Source organism: Mauremys reevesii, linkage group 6 (assembly GCF_016161935.1).
Source record: "Mauremys reevesii isolate NIE-2019 linkage group 6, ASM1616193v1, whole genome shotgun sequence".
Taxonomy (NCBI): Eukaryota; Metazoa; Chordata; order Testudines; family Geoemydidae; genus Mauremys; species Mauremys reevesii.
The window spans coordinates 36,814,922-36,834,519 of record NC_052628.1 but is presented as its reverse complement, the minus strand read 5'-3'; the positions used below and the strand labels follow the sequence as shown (position 1 = coordinate 36,834,519).

The window sequence follows — 19,598 nt, the reverse complement described above, 5'->3', positions numbered from 1 at the left end:
ATAGGATAAGTATTGCTGAGCACAGTATACTAGGTGAGCATTCTTAGAGCAAAGTTTAAAAACTTTCTATACTCTGATTCGATCCCACTGCTAGCTTTTAACTAGATTCTTGCTTTTCTGTAAAGACTCATGTTCTCAAGCTGTGCCAATTCAAGATAGTACCAGCAGAAATCAAGCTGTAATGATGACTACACTGAAAGCTGCTAGAGGTTTAGAATCTTTCAGAATCTTAAAGTGTGTAGTATTTATATTCATTTTTAAAATATCAATTAAATTAAAAATGCCATGGGCAAGATAGGAAATAGTAACTAAAATGGACATTTTAATGCTTATTAAAATCACTTAAATTTCTCTACAATTTGTTAAAAACTACCATAAAAGAAATCATTCCAGGCTGCAAGATTGTAAGGATTAATTTTTCCATTATTGATAGCACTGTCTGTGTTCAGAGGCAGAAAACCAATGTGTGTGCATGCATAGAATTCTGTATGGCTGTATTCATGGTTACTAACATTTAGCAACACAAACATATACCTTTGAATCAACTGAATAACTGAACACATTCAAATAGCTTAGTTTGAAAATGTAACTTTCTTTTGAATAAGCAGTTTTGTTATGGTGCTAAAATCAGTCAGTTTAACAAAGGGCAGTATGTTGATGAATTATGTATGTTATCTGCATTTTCTGCCTGCTGATAATTAACAGGTATCATGGCACCTTCTACCAGCTTCCTGTAATTATGGGCCACATATCAAATACAGACTTGTGTAATGTTTCCCCCTCTTCAAAGTGGTCTTGTATTTTATTTAGAGCTTACAGCATTTGAAAATTTTCCATTTCTCTCTCTTGATTCCAGGCTATTTTACCACATAATCTCTCCAACAATGGTGAATTAATAAGATTTCTTCAATGTTAGTTTCACAGAGTCATTCAGACTTTGTGTTATAGATTGTGTGCTTAAATCAAATTTAATAAGGATACATTTCCAGTGGTATCAGAGTATCTTAATTGTTTAAGAGCTAAGCTACTGTGTGGAAACAAGATAGATATTTAATGACATCTACTTTAATCATTGCAGTGTTGTTCAGGTATTGACAGGTTAAAAACCTAATGTCTCATGGAGCAAATTGAACAGCTATTTCCTTGGTGGTGGTACATACTTACTTGAGGCTAACTAAAACATATCAAGGAAACATTAATTGGGTTGTTCCACAACTGTACTCATTACTGATTAAAGTTAAGCACTACTGGATATTTTAGCATGATTCAGATTGGGTTTGCCTAGAATTTAGTATTACACACACTGGAAGTAAATTCAATTTGCAGAGAATAATTCTAACATCTCTAATAAAGGTATAATTGAGTACTTTGAGTATTGAAAGTGCTGTAGTGTGTGTGTTGTCTTTAAATATCTGAATGTGCATATTTTAAGCTAAGAACTTGAATCAAGTAGAGAATGCAGCTGATTTTTTGTAAGGTTGTGGCATGGACACTGGACAAGGATTTGCTATAGTGGATCAGACCAGTATCTCATCTCTGACAGGACCAGAGGAAGGTGCAGAAAAATAAACCCCAAACCAGGAGAAAACAGGTGTGGATAGGGAAAATACCTTCTTAGCCTCCATCACTTTAATCTTCATTTGGCAACATCTGTAGTGAGAAATCAGAGCTAGGATCTGACATCTATTTAGCCCTAGATTGATCGCCATTAAACAGCATGGTATTAGGTAAAGTGAACACTAATACTGCCCCAATAAAGCAACAGTTATTACTTTTCATCATCATTAACTAAGTCAGTTTCCAAGGTGACGTCTCAGGAATTGTACTGCTATTCTGGTTCCCACCTAACTGGAATGTACCGTTAAAATATTTTATAGTTATACAGCACCTTTCACCCAAAAGCACTTCATATATTATAGAAAGATATCACCATGGAACTATGATCATCTGAGTGGATGGCAGCAGCCAATCAGCATTCAAGATGTGGTACTGCAGAGGTAAAGGAAATTTGATATTCGGTCACCAGGGTAGACACCTACTCTTACTAATAAGATCATGGGCTCTTCAATGGACTGAAACAACGTAACTTCAATACAGGGAAAGCAACATGATCCCTTTTATCAGGCATGGTGTTTGGCAGAGACCTTTGGAAGTAGGGCCTGGCCAGTTTGGAGTAATTCAGAGAGCTAAGGAGATGAGTGTAATTAAGTGAGGCATGCACAGTGCAGATGTACATACAGTAAAGATAAAGGTGCTTAAGAGAGTTGGTATCATTGGTAATACATGAAGTCTGATTGTTTTCCAAAGCCTTTAATTCAATCAAAGCATAACCAATATTCATAGGGACACTCAAAGGTATGTCTCTGAGGGATATTTCCCTGCTAATTTTTCTCTCTCCCTCCCAGCCTTTAGGCCCTAGACCAGTTTTATTTTTGTTTGGGGTGCTGAAAATAATTTCCCTGGTAATTTTTACTAACGTTTACCATGATTCAGTTTCCACACAAGCATTCGTCTAGTCCAAAGGCCACTTGATGTTGATTATACCCAAAATACAAATATAAACATATACAGGTTTAATCTATACCTAGCAAACCAGTTACAAGTATAAGCCAAAATACAACTGGATCAGCCCAGGAGATACCTTCCCATCATGGCACAACTCTAGTGGGGTAAAGGAAAGCTCTGACAAAAACCCAGTCTTAGAGTATTCTCTGTACTAGACAAATGATGCCATTGCTGGCTATTGGACCTTAGCTAAAGCAAGATGAGGCAGTTTAGCACCCTGCTGTCTCTTGAAGGCTTTTTCTTATTTCGCTTTGCTATATTTCTCCCTAACTACTGAAGTTAGCATTTCTTTTTAAGAAGTTGAACCCAATTTACTGTACCTGGTACCCAGTCAACTGTTTTCTTTATATCTGTTAGCATTATCTTATTTAAGGTTTGGGCTAAGCTAATATATCAGGGGTGGCCAACCTGAGCCTGAAAAGGAGCCAGAATTTACCGAAGTACATTGCCAAAGAGCCACAATAATACATCAGCAGCCCCCACATGAGCTTCCCACTCCCAGTGCCTCCCACTCACTGGCAGCCCCACTGATCAATGTGTCTCTCTCCCGCCCCACACCTCCTGATCAGCTGTTTCGTGGTGTGCAGGGCGCTCTGTGGGGGAGGAGCGAGGGCAGGCTCAGGAGAGGGAGTGGGAAGGGGTGGAGTGAGGGTAGAGCCTGTGGCAGAGCTAGAGGTTGAGCAGTGAGCACCCCCCAGCACATTGGAAAGTTGGCACCTGTAGCTCCGGCCCCAGAGTTGGTGCCTATACAAGGAGCTACATATTGACATCTGAAGCGCCACATGTGGCTCCTGAGCCACAGGTTGGCCACCCCTGTAATATATCAAGGGTCACTACAAGTTTAACACAAACAATCCTTTCTCATGAGTTCATTCTTTAGTCACATGCTTTGGAATGGTCACATAGTATAATCCAAACTCAATTTAAAACCATAGTTAACCAAGGTTGAATTTGGGCCTATGTTCCTACTGGCGGAGTAGGGGGAAATATAGAAAGTTAAACTGTTCTTGCTCAAACTTGAAAAAACACCCTTTGAGCAGAAAGGCGTGAGGCAGTGCAAACAAGGATTCAATGGAACTTGTTATGCTCCCCCCTTATTTTCATTGCCAGCTATGGTACATCAGTATGTCCCCAGTGCTTCTGAACCAGTTTATTTTCATCTGCTACCTATCTAGCTGAGCCTGAAGCAGCACTGCTGTGTCAGGCTGCAAGTTTCAGTGGGAGAAGCACTCATAACCTTCTAAGGTGTAGCAGGGCCTCTGTAAGAAGATAAAGAAAATAAACAGGCTCAGGTGCTTTGGGAACACAAATAAGCGATTCAGATTTGGAGGACACTGGGGATATGAAGTAGAGAAAGGAGGAATTGTTTAAGAGGAAGTGGCAATTTGTTGGAGGCACTGCCTTATTCTGAATCATGAGCTGTGCAATTTTCTCCTTTTGGATTCTGATCTACTTGAGCATGTTACTAAAGCAGAATTCTTATAGCTATTGGAGATGAATTCTGGGTGCTATAGCTATCCTTCATAAATTGTTTTCATCTGCCTAAGATTACTGTCCTGATAAAACCTTCCCTTTAGACTTCACTTCAGAAATGCACATCTCAGATTCCCCGTCCCCCAGCAGATATTCTTCCTGGGCCGTTATAAATCTGATTGTTTTGGTATGGAACATCCTAACAGGTAAGTAAAACAGGATAGAAAAGTGTAATAGTGTTAAAATACAAACCAGCCCCACAAAAACTAATCATGATTCTATAGTTATATAGAATCTTTAAGAGAACCCAGGGTGCTATATCTATTTCATATACCCCCTCCCCCCAATCCATGAAATACAGTTGCTTCTGGAGTAGAACACTGCAACTGTTTAATAATATACAATAATGCTACTCAACAGTATAGGAAGTGAAAAAGGTAGAATGTAGTTGCCCACAGTGCACTTCACCAGCACTTGTAGATAGACTTGTGGGATCTTTGTTTAATCCTGACAGGGTCACTAAAGGAAGGCACCTCCAGCAAAGCGTGTCCTAGTATTGTGCTGGAACATTTGTTCTGTATTAACTCAGACTGATGCCACGTATTGAGTTATCAACACCATTTTCTTCAGTAGCAAAGCGTTTTGTAGTTTTTTAGGGCTGTTAATCAGTTAAGTCATGCAATTACCTCAAATTGTGATTAACCACACTGTTAAACAAAATAGAATTTTCAATATATTGATTTCAATTGCAACAGAATAAAGTGTGCAGTACTCACATTTTTATTACAAATATTTGCACTGATGATATAGTATTTTTCAATTTACCTTATACAAGTATTGTAGTGTAATCTCTATCATGAAAGTGCAACTTAGAAATGTAGGGTTTTTGTTACATAACTGCCCTCAAAAACAAAATGTAAAACTTCTGGGCCTAGAAGTTCACTCAGTCCTATTTCTTGTTCAGCCAATCGCTCACACAAACAAGTTTGTTTACATTTGTGGGAGTTAATGCTGGATGCTTCTTGTTTACAATGTCACCTCAAAGCTAGAGTAGGGGTTTGCATGGAATTTTTGTAGTTGGTGTTACAAGGTATTTACATGCCACATATGCTAAACATTCGTATGCCCCTTTATTCTTCGGTCTCCATTCCAGAGGACATGCTTCCATGCTGATGCTTTTTTTTAAAAAAAAGTTAATTAAATTCATGACTGAATTCCTTGGGGGAGAACTGTGTGTTTCCTGCTCTGTGTTTTACCTGCATTCTGCCATATATTTCATGTTATAGCAGTCTCGGATGATGACCTAGCATATGATGTTTGTTTTAAGAACACTTTTACTGCAGATTTAACAAAACGCAAAGAAGGTACCAGTGTGAGATTTCTAAAGATAGCTACAGCACTCGACAAGGGTTAAGAATATGAAGTGCCTTCCAAAATCTGAGAGGGATGAGGTGTGGAGCATGCTTTCAAAATTATTAAAAGACCAATACTCTGATAAGGAAACTACAAAACCTGAACCAGCAAAAAGGAAAATGAACCTTCTGCTGGTGGTATTTGACTCGGATGATAAAAATTAATATGCATAAGTCCGCACTCCTTTGGATCATTATTGAGCAGAACCCATCATCAACATGGCCACATGTCCTCTGGAATGCAGGTTGAAGCATGAAGGGACATAGGAATCTTTAGCATATTTGGCACATAAGTATATTGCAACGCTGGCTACAAAAGTGCCATGTAAACCCCTGTTCTCACTTTCACATCCAGAACAAAAGCAGTACAGAAAAAACATATCCTGAAACCAATAAACCGCTTACTTGCAGGTTGTCACTTATCAGGCGATCACATCTTACACAGAGACACACTGACAGATTTCAAAGTCTTTCAGGCCCTCTTCAGAGAGTCTGTCCCTCTTAGTCACAGTCTCATGTCAGTTCTTGGCCAAGGTGATTTCCCTCCTGTATGATGGAGGTCACTTTATACAGTTTTCCATTCAAGGGTCTCCTGAACAGGGTTAAACTAGTATATTCAATTTCCTTCAAAGGAAGTTCTCCAGACTTACAAATCCCTAGCCAGATATCATTAGTTATCTCTACAACTCTCCCCCGCCCATCTTATCTCCTTCAGGAGACTGCCATAACTCCCCCCTGTAGCTAAATATAAACCCTAGACCATCAAGATATACACACTTATAAAGTTGAAACATTAGTCTCAAAGGTATCTATAATATCTCACACTTCACCTTCTCTGAAAGCTACCCCTCTTTATTTCCACGTTGTGGAATTGTATTGGCTTTGCTGCATGTGGAGGCCTTAGCAATCTGCAAAATTTCTTCCCAAGTTCATTGTCTGGACTATCAAGTATTTCAATTCTGTAGGTAACTCGCTCTTGTCCAATATGAAACAAAACTATCAATGTTTAAGATGATTTTGCTGGAAATTTTAGAAATTTGCTTTTGGTATTTTAAAAGTTATCAGTGAAACTGCTCAGATGAGCAGGCCCCGATGAGGGCTCTGGGCAAAGGAGCATTTGGCCTAGACTCTTTAATAGCCTCCAGGATTTTAGCCTTATTCCACTTACTGATTTTTCTGCACTGCCAAGTCCTGCAATTTTCTTGTAAGATATTGAATATTTGGTGGCTTTTCCCCCCCAATAAAGCCTCAAGTCCTGGAGTCGTTTGATTAAAGGAGAATTTCAGATGTTTTTGTAAAGAAAGTTTCTAGGACCCATGGCTGTGAAGAAAAGCTTGAGAATGACTCAACTGTAAACTAGAGACTAAAAAAAAAAAAAAAAGACCAAAGTCTAAATTTTTTATTTATAGTCATTTTGGGGGCAAGTGAGATGTCTTCATTATTTTGTTTTGGAATGCATGAGGCTGGAAACACTGCTTTCAGGTAATCTCCAGTAGGGCCAGCAAGCTGAGCCCAGATCAGAGATCCTGCTCACTCTCATTTCCCAGTGCCTAGTTGCAGCGAAGATCATTCTGGCAGTGCCCCTTAAGACTAGAGTGGGAAGACTTAGGACTTCAGTGCTCAGGCAAGAAATGCGTGTGAAGATTTTTCTGCGAATGCCACCTCTGACTCAGGCCTGGAATCAGGGTGACTCAGTGGGTGGAGGCGACAGGTGAGTGTTAGGGGAGAGAGAATTATTGTAGGTGGGATTGAGTGACAGAAATAGGTGTGTGTGGAGGGGGAGATACAAGAGCCTAGACATAAGGAAGGAGGAGGATGGGCAAAGGTATATGTAGCAAGGAGGAAGAGAATACAAGACATGAAAGGTGGGGAGTAGAGGAAGGTTGATAGATTCAGTGAACACATAAATGAAGAGATACCACTTATAATGGAAGGAAGGAATGGAACATAAAAGGAAAAGATGAAAAGCCGTAGAGGCAAAGGTAAATACTTTGTTTTAAAAACTGATGCCAAAATAATACAGTGATTTAAAAAAAATAAAAAGTAAAGGTTTGATGGCATGTATGCTACTCTTCAGAGACCCACTGGGGCTTAGGAAGAGGAGCAGAGCACTGGGTTCAGGTGGAATGAAGTGGATCAGAATTGTGGCTGTCTGGGAATGTCACTGTGGTGTAAGCTGGTCATAATATATTGACTGGGGCACTTTGCACCTACCAGTTTGACCCTGAAAGTGAGCAGGATTTGTTCCATAGTGTGACGTTTAGTACAGAAAAAGGTTCTTGGTACTGCAGTGCATGAGTATCAGGTGCAGTGGACAGCTTAGACTTGCCAGCGATAGGGCCTTCCATATGGATTTCTATCACCATGTGTCTTACTACTGCTGCATGCTGGAGGGATACAAGAACTGTTTTTAATATTCTCCCAAATTTAGTTCTGTTTTAAAAAGTCCCTGGTACTGGAAACAAGCATTTCCCTTAAAGTAATCTCATGGAGCAGAAGTCTTACCACTCTAAATTTCATCCACCTAACAAGCGCCTTTTTGTCTGCCAAACACCCTCTTTCAAATCTCTCCTCAAGACCTGCTTCTCTTCTCACTTACTGGGTATAAAACAGGAGTAAAGGAATTACACTGATGTGAGAGCAGAAGAGCAGGCCCTACTGTAGGCTGTCTTTCCATTGCTAAACTCTGGTGCCCGACCATATTTAAAAACAAAATTCAAATGCCCTCTCCCCATTCTGGCCCAACTTGAGGAAAAAACATACTTTTAAACAACTTATAGGATGCCTTCCCATCTTTTAATTGTCTCTCTCCTTGCCTATCTGTCTACTTTGCAGTGGTCTGATTCATTTAGGACTCAATCATGCAACTCTTTCCTTATAGGAATAGTACTTACTTATGCAAGTAGCATAATAGTCTACTCCTGTGATTAAGGGTTGCAAGAAAGAGGCCCTTAGATTGTAAATGCCTCAAAGTAAAGATCTTGTCTAAACACCATTAACACTAACTGTGTTCTATAAGGAATTATTGCACTAGAAGTACAATAAAAGCTCTGCATGACAAGTATTTGAGGGCTCATAGTAGAATCTGGGATTTTGGTTCTAGGTTCCATTCTGGGTTATGCTCCTTGCAATGTGAGTTTGAGCTCACTATTAATAGTTTAGCCATTGTTGTTTTTGCAACTCTGTGGATGTGAGTAAATGCAGGAGCTGTATCACTGAACAACAGATGTTGCATCTAAATTGAGTTTTCCTGTGTAAATAAGTTACAGAATAAATAAAGAAAAGAGAATGCCTGTTTGTTCTGTCTCACTTGAGCAAGTCCATACACAAGAGAATTCCCAGCACTTTACTTTCAGCCTGGGAAATAGGCAAACCTCTGACAGGATTTCCACCCAGGTCATTTTGTGGATAGGCCTTCAAAGGGTGATTTGAAAATACACTGGCCTACACCTGCCCTTGGAGAGTAAGCACATAAACTTCATTTATTTTTGCACCCTGCCCAAGAAAAGTCTCATGGTGGCAAATCAGACTGTCATTTTGATATTGGGGTGACTTGATTAATATCTAGTTGCAAAGCTTGTTTTGCAGTTGAAACATTGTCAAACCAAATCCATAATTGTTTTCCTGGTAAACTCAATTAGCTTTTAAATAGTCAGACCAAATCTTCACTAATTATCAAATAGTAAAGCAAAAGGCTTAGGACAGGTGTCCCAAAGTATGAGAAGTTTGCCACCTGCAATGACCGTATCACCTTTGTGGAGAATTGCTGTATTTTATATTGTGTGTGTTGACGGGGAGGGAATGCTAAAAATAATCATCTTTATTGTGCTTTGAAAGCAGCTGTGTTCCATTCAGCTGTAGTGCTACTCTAGTAGGAGAAAAGAATCTTGACAAGCTTATATCTTATGGTTATGGAGACATTTATTTGCTGCTTTTCATTCGACAGCCTCTCATAGCTGGAGACATTTCAGTCAAATCAATCAAGGTATCACCAGCTTTTGTCTCATTTTTAATGACAGCAATTTTTGTAATTATGATTTTTATTTGCTGGGTGTTTTGTTTCATTTATTAAACACTGAACGTACTTATTTTAATCTTTGAAGTTTTATATTCCTATAAAACTGGCAGACAGTCATCACCAATTCTAACATGTTTATGGACAAGATGCCAATTTTTTTTAACATCCACTTTTTTGGTTAAAAGCAAGAAAAAGTTCATTTACAATATTTAATATCTTGTTAGCTTTAGAAGTGTGGGGGTGGGTGTTTGGTTTTTAAAAAACGACTGTCAGTAAATGTTGGTTGGCAACCCAATAGGCTGTGGTAGCATCAAGCCTTGAAGTCCTGGGGAGTTGTAGATGCTCAAGTAATTCAAATCTGGACCCGGACCCTTTATTGATATTTTTCTTAATGAAAATAATGGTATACAAAGTTAGGCCCAGAATCCTGCAAAATGGTTGTAGTTCCACTGAAGTAATGGGTCTACTCACAGGAGTAAATGCTGGGTGTGTGTGGTTTTTCTTGAATTATCCCATTCAGATATCCGTTACCCATTGTATTTTTACTGCTATATTTCATTTTAACAAGTCAGAAAGAAATCTTTGCTTTTTCTATCACCAAAACATTTCCACCCACGCCAATAGACATTCTTATGCCGATGATGCTTAGGCTAGGAATTTATGTATTACATTACAAACTTGCACTTTAAGTATTTACATGTTACAACTTCCTGAGTAATACAGACTGTACTTGTCTAGAGCTGTTGATACATGACATTTTTTTCCGAACACCCAGTTACTACATATTTGCCTCAGGATAATTTGTGGAAAATTTCATGAGAAATTCTTTAGCACTGATTGCTACAAGATGTTATCAAAATCAAAACATTTCATTAAAATATAGATATCTTTATGCCAACATTGTTTATCACTTCTGGTTCTACCTGATATGCTAGGCCACATTTATAGTACTTCATCAAAATGCACAGCATTACACACACACACACACACACACCCACCCCCCTATGGAAACATACTAAAATAACTAAAGTGACCTTGCCAATTGTATCACCCAACAGAATAGAGCAGAGTTCACTAAGAACAATTCTTTATGAAGAGCAAATTAAATTATTTTATTTCTTCACATTTGATACTCTGGAGCATTTGTCAGTTTAATGAGACAATGTCAAGATAGTGTAAATTCAATTTAGGCTTTTGATTCTCTTATATTTTTAGGGTGGGGGTGGGGATTTCACAAATGTAATCTGAACAAAGGTGGCTATGCTTGTGATGGGGCACATCATTCACCGCTAGTCTTGCACCTCACCCTGGCTATTCTGGGGATTAGCTCTCCTCCCCCCAGTCTTACCTGCCTCTGTTTTCACCACAACATGTACAGATTTATCATGGGCTTCTGTTTGTTCTTTTCTTTTTTTTCCCCTCATGCCCTTGCTCTTTTCCTGACTGTCCTTTTCTCTGTAGGAGACATGTCTCTTTATATGACCCTATTCCACACACCAAAAGCAGGTCCTCCTCTGACCCAGTCGCTTATTGTGTGGGATTCCCTGGGCCCTTGCCTCTTGGTAAGGCTCTTTTCTTCCATCTACACAGGGACACACCCTCTTCAGGTGCCCCTGGCTCCCACACCCCTAACACCTTCAGAGTTGGGTCTCTGACCTCCTAGCTCCACAGAGCCTTTTCGCCTTCTCCTACTCCCCGTTGCTTCTCAGCTCCCCTCTTTGGGAGCAGCAACTCCAGCATCCACCCTCATAAAACATAGCTTCCCTCAGCCACAAAAGCCTATATTGCAGGCTTCTCCATATTCACACACCCCCTTGGGATACAATAGGCCAGGACGAGCATCAGGGGCAACTTCCATGCACAGTCTCTCTGTCCCCTTATATTAGGGTGTCTGCCTCCTACATCCCTTCACTCACTATACAGTCCTCCACACAATACTGTTCCCTCAGGGGTGACCGAATGCCTGTGTTCTCCACCACTTGTGATGTAGTGCACCACTCACCGCTAATCTGATGCCTCCTCCTGGCTGCTTTGGGGATTAGCGCATTAGGTCAACAGCCATTCCCATCTCTTTCTCTGATCCACAGCCCTTCTCTCACTCCAGCAACTGCAGGGCCCTTTCCATGACTCAGTCCTCTGGCCAGGTCAGTCCGCATGCCACCCTTTCAGGGTATATCAAAGTCTTTTCTTCAGCAGCCTTAGGCAGTCTTCCCATTCACTGCCTCAGGTGCCACTTCTTCAGTGACTGGTAGGGAAACAGGCCCACCTTCTACTGTGGGTTTCCGTCCAGAAACCCTCAACCAGTAGTTTTGGACTTTACTCTCCCAGCCCTCACTGCTCATTCCCTGAATTGCTTCCCACCACTCCTGGTTCCCCTGCTTTTTCTAGGCATACCAGCACTAAACCCTCTTCCTAAAGAGTGACTGCTCTTGCTCAGCAGCATCCCTTGTCTGTTGCCAGCTGCCTGGCTTTGTAGGTCCCACCTATTCCTGTACAGCTGAACCTGCTTGCAGTCCCTCTCTTCCTGGCTCTCTCTCCAGGTGCAGCCTGTGGAGTTAATAGGCCTACCTGGCTAACTTAACCCCTTCTAGTCCTGTCTGGGTGAACACCCCATCACAATGATAAAAAATGAATTTTTTAAATTTGTTTTTCTCTGCAATGGAAGAAACATAAATGCAACAATATTGTGTTTAAGTGAGAACCTGAAAATGAAACTGACCAGTCCAGTGTCACTGTCCAAGCTGAGCATAAATTGTGAATAGTAATGCTATTAGTTGCACAGGCAAGACATTTTTAATATGATAGTACTGCCTCTTTTAGAACTTGGAGAAGTGAAAGCTTAGCATTAGAATCACTCATGGAGGCTGAAGGAAGTGTGAAGGGCTAGAATGCTAGCATTGTGTGCTCTTCATTTGTCAATACATATGCAGAGGCTAGGCGCAGTGCTCAGCAGTGTAACCAAACCTCTATGCCTACACTAGAGTGAGCACTGGCAAATGTGTGGGAGGAAGGAGAAATGAGCATGCTGGGGAAAGAGGAATGCAGGAGATGGTGTATGGTCAGGGCATAGCTGAGTTAGTTCAATCTAATGAATACAAATCATCCACTGCCTTCCATCCACTTTAGTTCACTGTAACTCCACTGCAGTAAATGGAAATATGTCCTTATAAAGCTGTAACAGAGCAGTGGATCAAGCCTGATGTGTGTGTCAGCCATTTTTAAGATTTTCACAAAGTGGCGGTGATTGTTTTATTTCAGCCTTGCATAATTAAAAAATGGGTGAATGTCATCTTCCACCCCCCCGCCCCGAAAAACTTTCCAAAAGTATTGACTATAAATATAATGCCAAAAATTCACCTTTTGGCTGAGACCAGGAGTTTTGGAAAATTCAAGTAATGAAAACAAATCATAATTGAAACTGTAATTATAAGTATTGAAGTTGTAAGAGATACCTACAAGACCCTGCTGGCTAATAGGCAGATGACGAGCTGAGACACCTGCCTGCTATGCAAACTCTGCTTGTTTTACTTTTCCCTTGGGCTCCCACCCTCACCCCTCTTTGTTTCATGCATCAGTTACACCTTGTTATAAATCTAGATTGGGAGTTCTTGGGGGCAGGAGCTAGCTTTTTAGTACATGTTTATACAGCATCCAGTTTTACTGTCGGCAACTAAGAAGGAAGGCCTGTGTAATTGCTTTTTTTCCTGTTCAAGCCAACACCAGGTTTGTTAGTCATGAAACTGGAACCCTATTTAAAAGACAGACAGACAAACAAAACAGAAACCTACCCTAGCTGATGAAATGCTACTGTCAGGAAGAATGACTCTTAGCCTGCTCCCTGTGATCTTGCAGGGTTAAAGGGATTTCCTATTTGCTATATGGGGTGGGAGTAAAATGTATAATACAGGCCTGGTTTGCATTCTGGTGTTCAAACAATATTGTTACTAAGCAGATGCAAAATATTACATGTGTTGAGATAGAAGGACCTCACACACTTAAGAAACTTCAGAGCCATATGTGCCTCTTCCCCCCACACCACCAGCACCACCCCAACCAGATCTGTAACCTTTTTGGATCTATCACTTTGCTGCATTTCCTCTCGCTGTTGGAAATGGAGCAGAAGACATAGTGGAAAAGCATTAGACATGTCCCCGGGTTACTTAGTGAGGCTGTGGATGTGAGGGAACAGATCAGCACTTTTGCTATGAGTCCCTACGTGTTCATTCTTGAAAAACAGAGATGAGGGGGTCTTCAATGAAGGGTCCTTGGATGTGCAGTTCACTCCCTCTGGTGGTCTGCCAGAGTTTACAGCTCTCCAGAATGCATTGCACATCCTCATGCATTTGTCTGACTGTGAATCATTGCAGAATTATTGATTGTAGTTAGTTGGGGTGCAACAAGGATGAGTTGCTTTGCTCTGTCTAACACAGGTAGTTTAAACATGTCGTTGATATCTTTAATGTCCTAGATGCATAAACAATTATTACAATAAACAGTAAAATTATTATGGTTCTAATTTTCCAGTGTCATGATTCATTGTTTGAATGCAAGCAGTAAGGTGTAGTACCTGCTGTAACACTGATTTTATTTTTGCACAGTGATTGCCTAAGAAGATTATATTAAGTAGCGAGGATAAGGCAAAGGGAGATAATTAGGAAGGAGAGGGGTTGGTGTTTCGACTTGGGGGGGGGGATTTTACTTCAGGCTTGCCAATGCAGTGGAGTAATACACTCTACAGGGGTGTGATTTCTAAACTGCACTAATGTGTTGAACATTATTAGTCCACATAGACCCTGCTGGTGTGCTTTGACATAGTGCTGTTTGGAATAGTTCTGTGTTAAAGTGCACTAGGAAACCTTCGTGTGCACCAGTGGGGTCTGCCCAGACCAATTAAAGCACAACACTTTAGTCCACTTTAGAAATCCCATCCCTATAGAGCACATTACCTCACCATACAGACAAGCCCTTAGTTCTCTTTCACATACGCAACTCTCTTATATCCTTTCTTTCCCCCATTAAAAAATAAGTACAAGAGGGGCCTCTTTGACCCAATAACACAACATATTGATGGCTAAATATTTCAATTTTTTCTGAGAGCTTAGTTGGCTACTACAGTACTAGTTACTACATCACATTGGAAGGTGGAGAATGACTGAGCTGAGAACTGATTATCTCTATGCCTGAAAAATACCATCAGTCTCCATTTTACAATTCACTATGCCCTCTACCTCAAAGTCAGGGCTCTTTATTTGTATAGCCATTTGTGTCCGGGGGTGGTGCACAGCTGCTGGTTTGTGGTCAAACATGTTCATTAAATCTGTTACAGAAGCTGCTAAGACTGACTTCCTAAAAAGGACTGGAAACATGGTCCTGACCAGTTTAAAAAAAAGCATGGCCCTCAACCCATCTTTCTAATAAGATGGAGGAGGAGATGAAAGTTGTGGGGGAAGAGGAAATACTCAGGTGCACAAGGTCTACATTAGCAAATCCTGTAGCTATGCTTTGTTTCATCACTCTTCAATAAATTTTGTGGTATCAGTAACTGGTCTGGAGACATGGAGGGGAGAGAAGAAAAATTACTCTACCTGAAAATAATTACAGCTTTGGGGGCAATTCCAAAGAGACTTTAGAACAAATGATGATCCCTTAGGTGTATTCCTCTGTACAACACATTGCAAAAGTCTTAAGAGACATTGATAACAGCATCTAGGTCCAAATCAGAAGAAAAGAGGTACTGAATGATTAATCAATATTTCTCCTTACAATGTTTTCAAAATTATTTTCAGCAGCATTTTACCCATTCAAGTTCACTGTTTCACCATGGCTCAGGAGGTGCATCAGTAATGCTTGGCTTCTCCAGATGCCTCTCAGATATTAAGAAAATATAATATACATCACAAATAGTGAACTTTCAGTGTGCTCTCTTTCACTCCAACTTGCATTCAGCTCCTTTACTTTCTTGTCACTCTTCTGTTACGAGGCTTAAAGTTTTTTCACCATGCAGGAATAGATAAATAAGAAACTGAGGGGAGACATAACGCTTTACTAGAGCAGATCAAGCAAGGCCCTACATACAAGCGGAGTCAGAGGCTTTTTATTTCTGGATTGTTCCCAATTTTTAAAATAGCTGATGTACACATGTGATCGAGCTGTTAAGTACTTTGCAGGATAGGGCCAAAGTGCTCATGATCAATCCCTACAGCATGTTAAACAGCGAGGTGGCAAAATCTGCAGATGATACAAAATTGCTAAAGATAACTAAGACCCAGGCAGACTGCAAAGAGCTACAAAAGGATCTCTCAAAACTGGGTGACTGGGCAACAAAATGGGAGATGAAATTTAATATTGATAAATGCGAAGTAATGCAAATTGGAAAACGTAATCCCAGTGATACATATAAAATGATGGGGTCTAAATTAGCTGTTACCACTCAAGAGAGATCTTGGAGTCATTGTGGATAGTTCTCTGAAAACATCCTCTCAGTGTGCACCGGCAATCAAAAAAGCAAACAGAATGTTGGGAATCATTAAGAAACGGATAGATAATAGAACAGAAAATATCATGTTGTCTCTGTATAAATCCATGGTAAACCCACATCTTGAATATTGTGTGCAGATGTGGTTGCCCCATCTCAAAAAAATATATTGGAATTGGAAAAGGGTCCGAAAAGGGCAACAAAAATTATTAGGGGTATGGAATGGCTTCCGTATGAGGAGAGATTAATAAGATTAGAACTTTTCATCTTGGAAAAGAGGTGGCTAAGGGGAGATATGGTTCAGGTCTATAAAATCATGACTGGTGTAAAGAAAGTAGATAAGGAAGTGTTTACTACTTCTCATAACACAAGGACTAGAGGTCACCGAATGAAACTAATAGGCAGCAGGTTTAAAACAAATAAAAGGAAATATTGCTTCACACAATGCACAGTCAACCTGTGGAACTCCTTGCCAGAAGATGTTGTGAAGGCTAAGACCATAACAGGATTCAAAAAAGAACTAGATAAATTCATGGAGGATAGGTCCATCAATGGCTGTTAGCCAGGATGGGCAGGAATGGTGTCCCTAGCCTCTGTTTGCCAGAAGTTGGGACTGAGCGACGGGATGGACCACTTGATGATTACCTGTTCTGTTCATTCCCTCTGGGGCACCTGGCACTGGCCACTGTCGGAGGATAGGATACTGAGCTAGACAGACCTTTGGTCTGGCCCAGTAGGGCCATTCTTATGTTCTTATTTCACTTGTGGCAGAGCTTTTAACCCCATAACTCTTGCATTTACTTTTTGAATTCAGGAGTGGGGAGAGGAGGAAGTCAGTTAGGAGGAGGAGACCAGATAACTGGAGATGTGAAGTTGGTTGCATAGTCCTGGGCAGGAGGTGGGGAAGGAGCAGGAATAATACATAAGAATCAAGCAGGGAAAATACAGTTGGGGAGGAAGGGGCAGGTAGGCAAATCTACACACCATCTGGCTTTAGATGGTTTGTGATGTGCAAGTAATTAGAATAGTTTGGAATATTGGTCATATACTGTTAAGGATGCCTTAGTTATTGATGGCCATGTTGTCTGTATTTAGCACTTTCTTTGTTTTATTAAGACATAAACATAGTCTACTAGTTTCTTGTCAATGATATACCATAAAATGTAAGCATGTGCATTACCAAATTAATACTGCAGGAGGAGTTTTCATTTTGGAGTACTTGATTTCTCAATACTAACATTCATTTTGCATTTACATAGACATATCCAGATACACTTTTAGAAAAGCTATAGCAACATTCTTTACAGCTAGTTGCTGAAAAGAGACTTCTCTTAAGGCTGTCTTGAAAGTGCTGTGCTGAACCCTCCAGACTTGTGGGGAAAATTGGAAATATTATAAAATTTAAGTTTTAACATATTTTAAAATACTTTGCTCTTGAAATAGCAAGTCTCAGGTCAATCCAGTCTTACCAAACTAAGGGGAGGAAAAAAATCTAGAAAGTCAGCCCAAATACAATGTGAAGATTTTTCTTTTAAAAACCTCTGATTTGTCTTATCTGGTTTGGTGGCCAGTCACTGGCTGCAGTTAGTGATAATTGTAGCTGCTGGTTGTTCAGCTGGAAGGATACATCACTGTAGAATATTTTCCTAAGAGATGTATTGGGCCCCTGTGTGTAAAATAAAGCCACTTGTACAACTTTGACGGGTGGAGTCGTTCTCTCATTTACCCCCTCCGGTGCACACTTTGCCAGAAGGCCAGACTCTGGCCCACTCAGTGCCTCATCATGTTTCCCAGGCATTATGAAATAGGCAGTCGCCAAATAAAGTGTAAAGTGCTTTCCTGGTCTTTATTATGGACAAACACAATTAAGAAAACCAAGATTCTGCCCACATCCCTGACAGAGCTTTCCATAGCCCTAGCCTATAAAACAGCTCCAGCATCATTCTGCTGAGTCCCAAGTGGGCAGGTAGGCTGTTGGCCAGGCAAATGTCAAAGCCAAGTGCAAATGTAAGATAAGTCTTCAATTTCAGCCAGTACAGTATTGCTATCCCTAAGCAGCAATGCAATTAGCTCAGGACTTCTTTCCCAGCAATCCTGACCAGGCCCCAATTCCTGGAACCCCTCTCTTACAAACCATTCTTTCCAAATCAGAGGGACTATATCTTTCTCTTAATGAGCAGAGCTGGAGGACTCACAACTTAGCAGCTGAGCTTTTTTTCTTCTGTGGCTAGCCAAGTCTTTCCTGGCATAACTGGGTGTGAGTGTGAACATCACATTAGCTCAGTGGCAATTCACCCCATGGAACTACCATCTCTCTGTAGTTAGTCTCTTCTCTTCTGCAAGTTAGCTGGAAGTTGTGGCTGTCAATGCCTGCGAGCTAGGGAGACAAGGTTGGTGTGGCAATTCTTTGGGCTGTGTGGCTATATCGCTGAGCCAGCCTACTTTTACAGCATTTTAGCTAATAGGCTTGCATATGCAAACAAACACAGTTTATGATTAGCTGAGTTAATCTCTGATCTCACAAGCCTATCACCCAATAATCAGATGTTCATAAAGTTCTTGAAATCAAACAATAGAACTATAAAACATTAAGGACTTGTCTCCAACAGGATCAGAACATGTTAGCTACAACCCTGTTTATACACTAGAGGCACTCAGTGTTACATCCCAGGCTGAGAGTTCTTTCTTGTGGATGGTTACCAAGCTGCTGTATTGGACTCCATCTTTGGATCCCCTGTGCTTTCATGCCAATTGGGTCTGAACAGCATCCAGACAATATCGATAAGTCTGACCTCTCAGGCATACTCCTAATGGGCAGACTCCCTGCCTGATATGCCTTGTGGGAAACGGAGTGTCAGAGATCTTGCCACCTCAAAACTAGGGCTGAACCGTCCTCAAGTCTGCCCAGTAGCTAATGCATGCTCTCCCTGGAGTCCCACCTGCATGGGCTCTGTCTCTTTCCATTTAGCTGGCTGTGGACTAAATGACAGTTAAGGTAAAGAACACAGACAACTTTGGCAAAGGAACATCTCAAACACACACACTTTACTCATTGAAAATCACAAGAGATTTAAGATCTATGGAAAAATAACGAACACTTGAGTGCAAACCCCTCCAGGGTATTCAGCACTCATGAGAGTCCTTTGAGTTTTGGTCAATGTCCTTCAGAGGGTTTAGTTCCTTCCTGCTCCCCCTTTCTGCTTGCTCAGCCTTCCCATTCCCACCTTTGCTACAAAGCCTCTCTTTTTAAGACCAATTTTTAATACCGTGTGCGCCTTCTGTGCCTCTCTGACCTATTTCAGGATTGCTGGCAGAGGATCACTAAGGGTATGTCTACACTATGAAATTAGGTCGATTTTTATAGAAGTTGATTTTTAGAAATGGATTTTATACAGTCGATTTGTGTATGTCCCCACTAAGCGCATTAAGTCGGCGGAGTGCGTTCTCGCTACCGTGGCTAGCATCGACTCACGGAGTGGTGCACTGTGGGAAGCTATCCATTGGAATTCTGGGTTAAGCTCCTAATGCCTGATGGGGCAAAAACATTGTCGCGGGTGGTTTTTGGTACATGTTTTCAGTCTCCCCTTCCCCCCAACCTCCCTCCATGAAAGAAACTGCAGACAGTCATTTCACGCCTTTTTTCCTGGATTACCCA

General features: G+C 40.8%; 2 long non-coding RNA genes across 2 annotated transcripts in view; one reads left to right on the top strand and one right to left on the bottom strand.

Annotated features, from left to right (window-relative positions):
* Positions 1 to 11,890, bottom strand: part of LOC120407538 — a 31,843-nt gene extending 19,953 nt beyond the window's left edge. The window contains exon 1 of the long non-coding RNA XR_005600093.1: positions 11,471 to 11,890. This is a non-coding gene — a long non-coding RNA (uncharacterized LOC120407538). The remainder of the gene's footprint in view (positions 1 to 11,470) is intronic.
* LOC120407537 overlaps positions 1 to 19,598 on the top strand; it is a 58,707-nt gene that overhangs the window by 23,078 nt on the left and 16,031 nt on the right. The window lies entirely within an intron of this gene.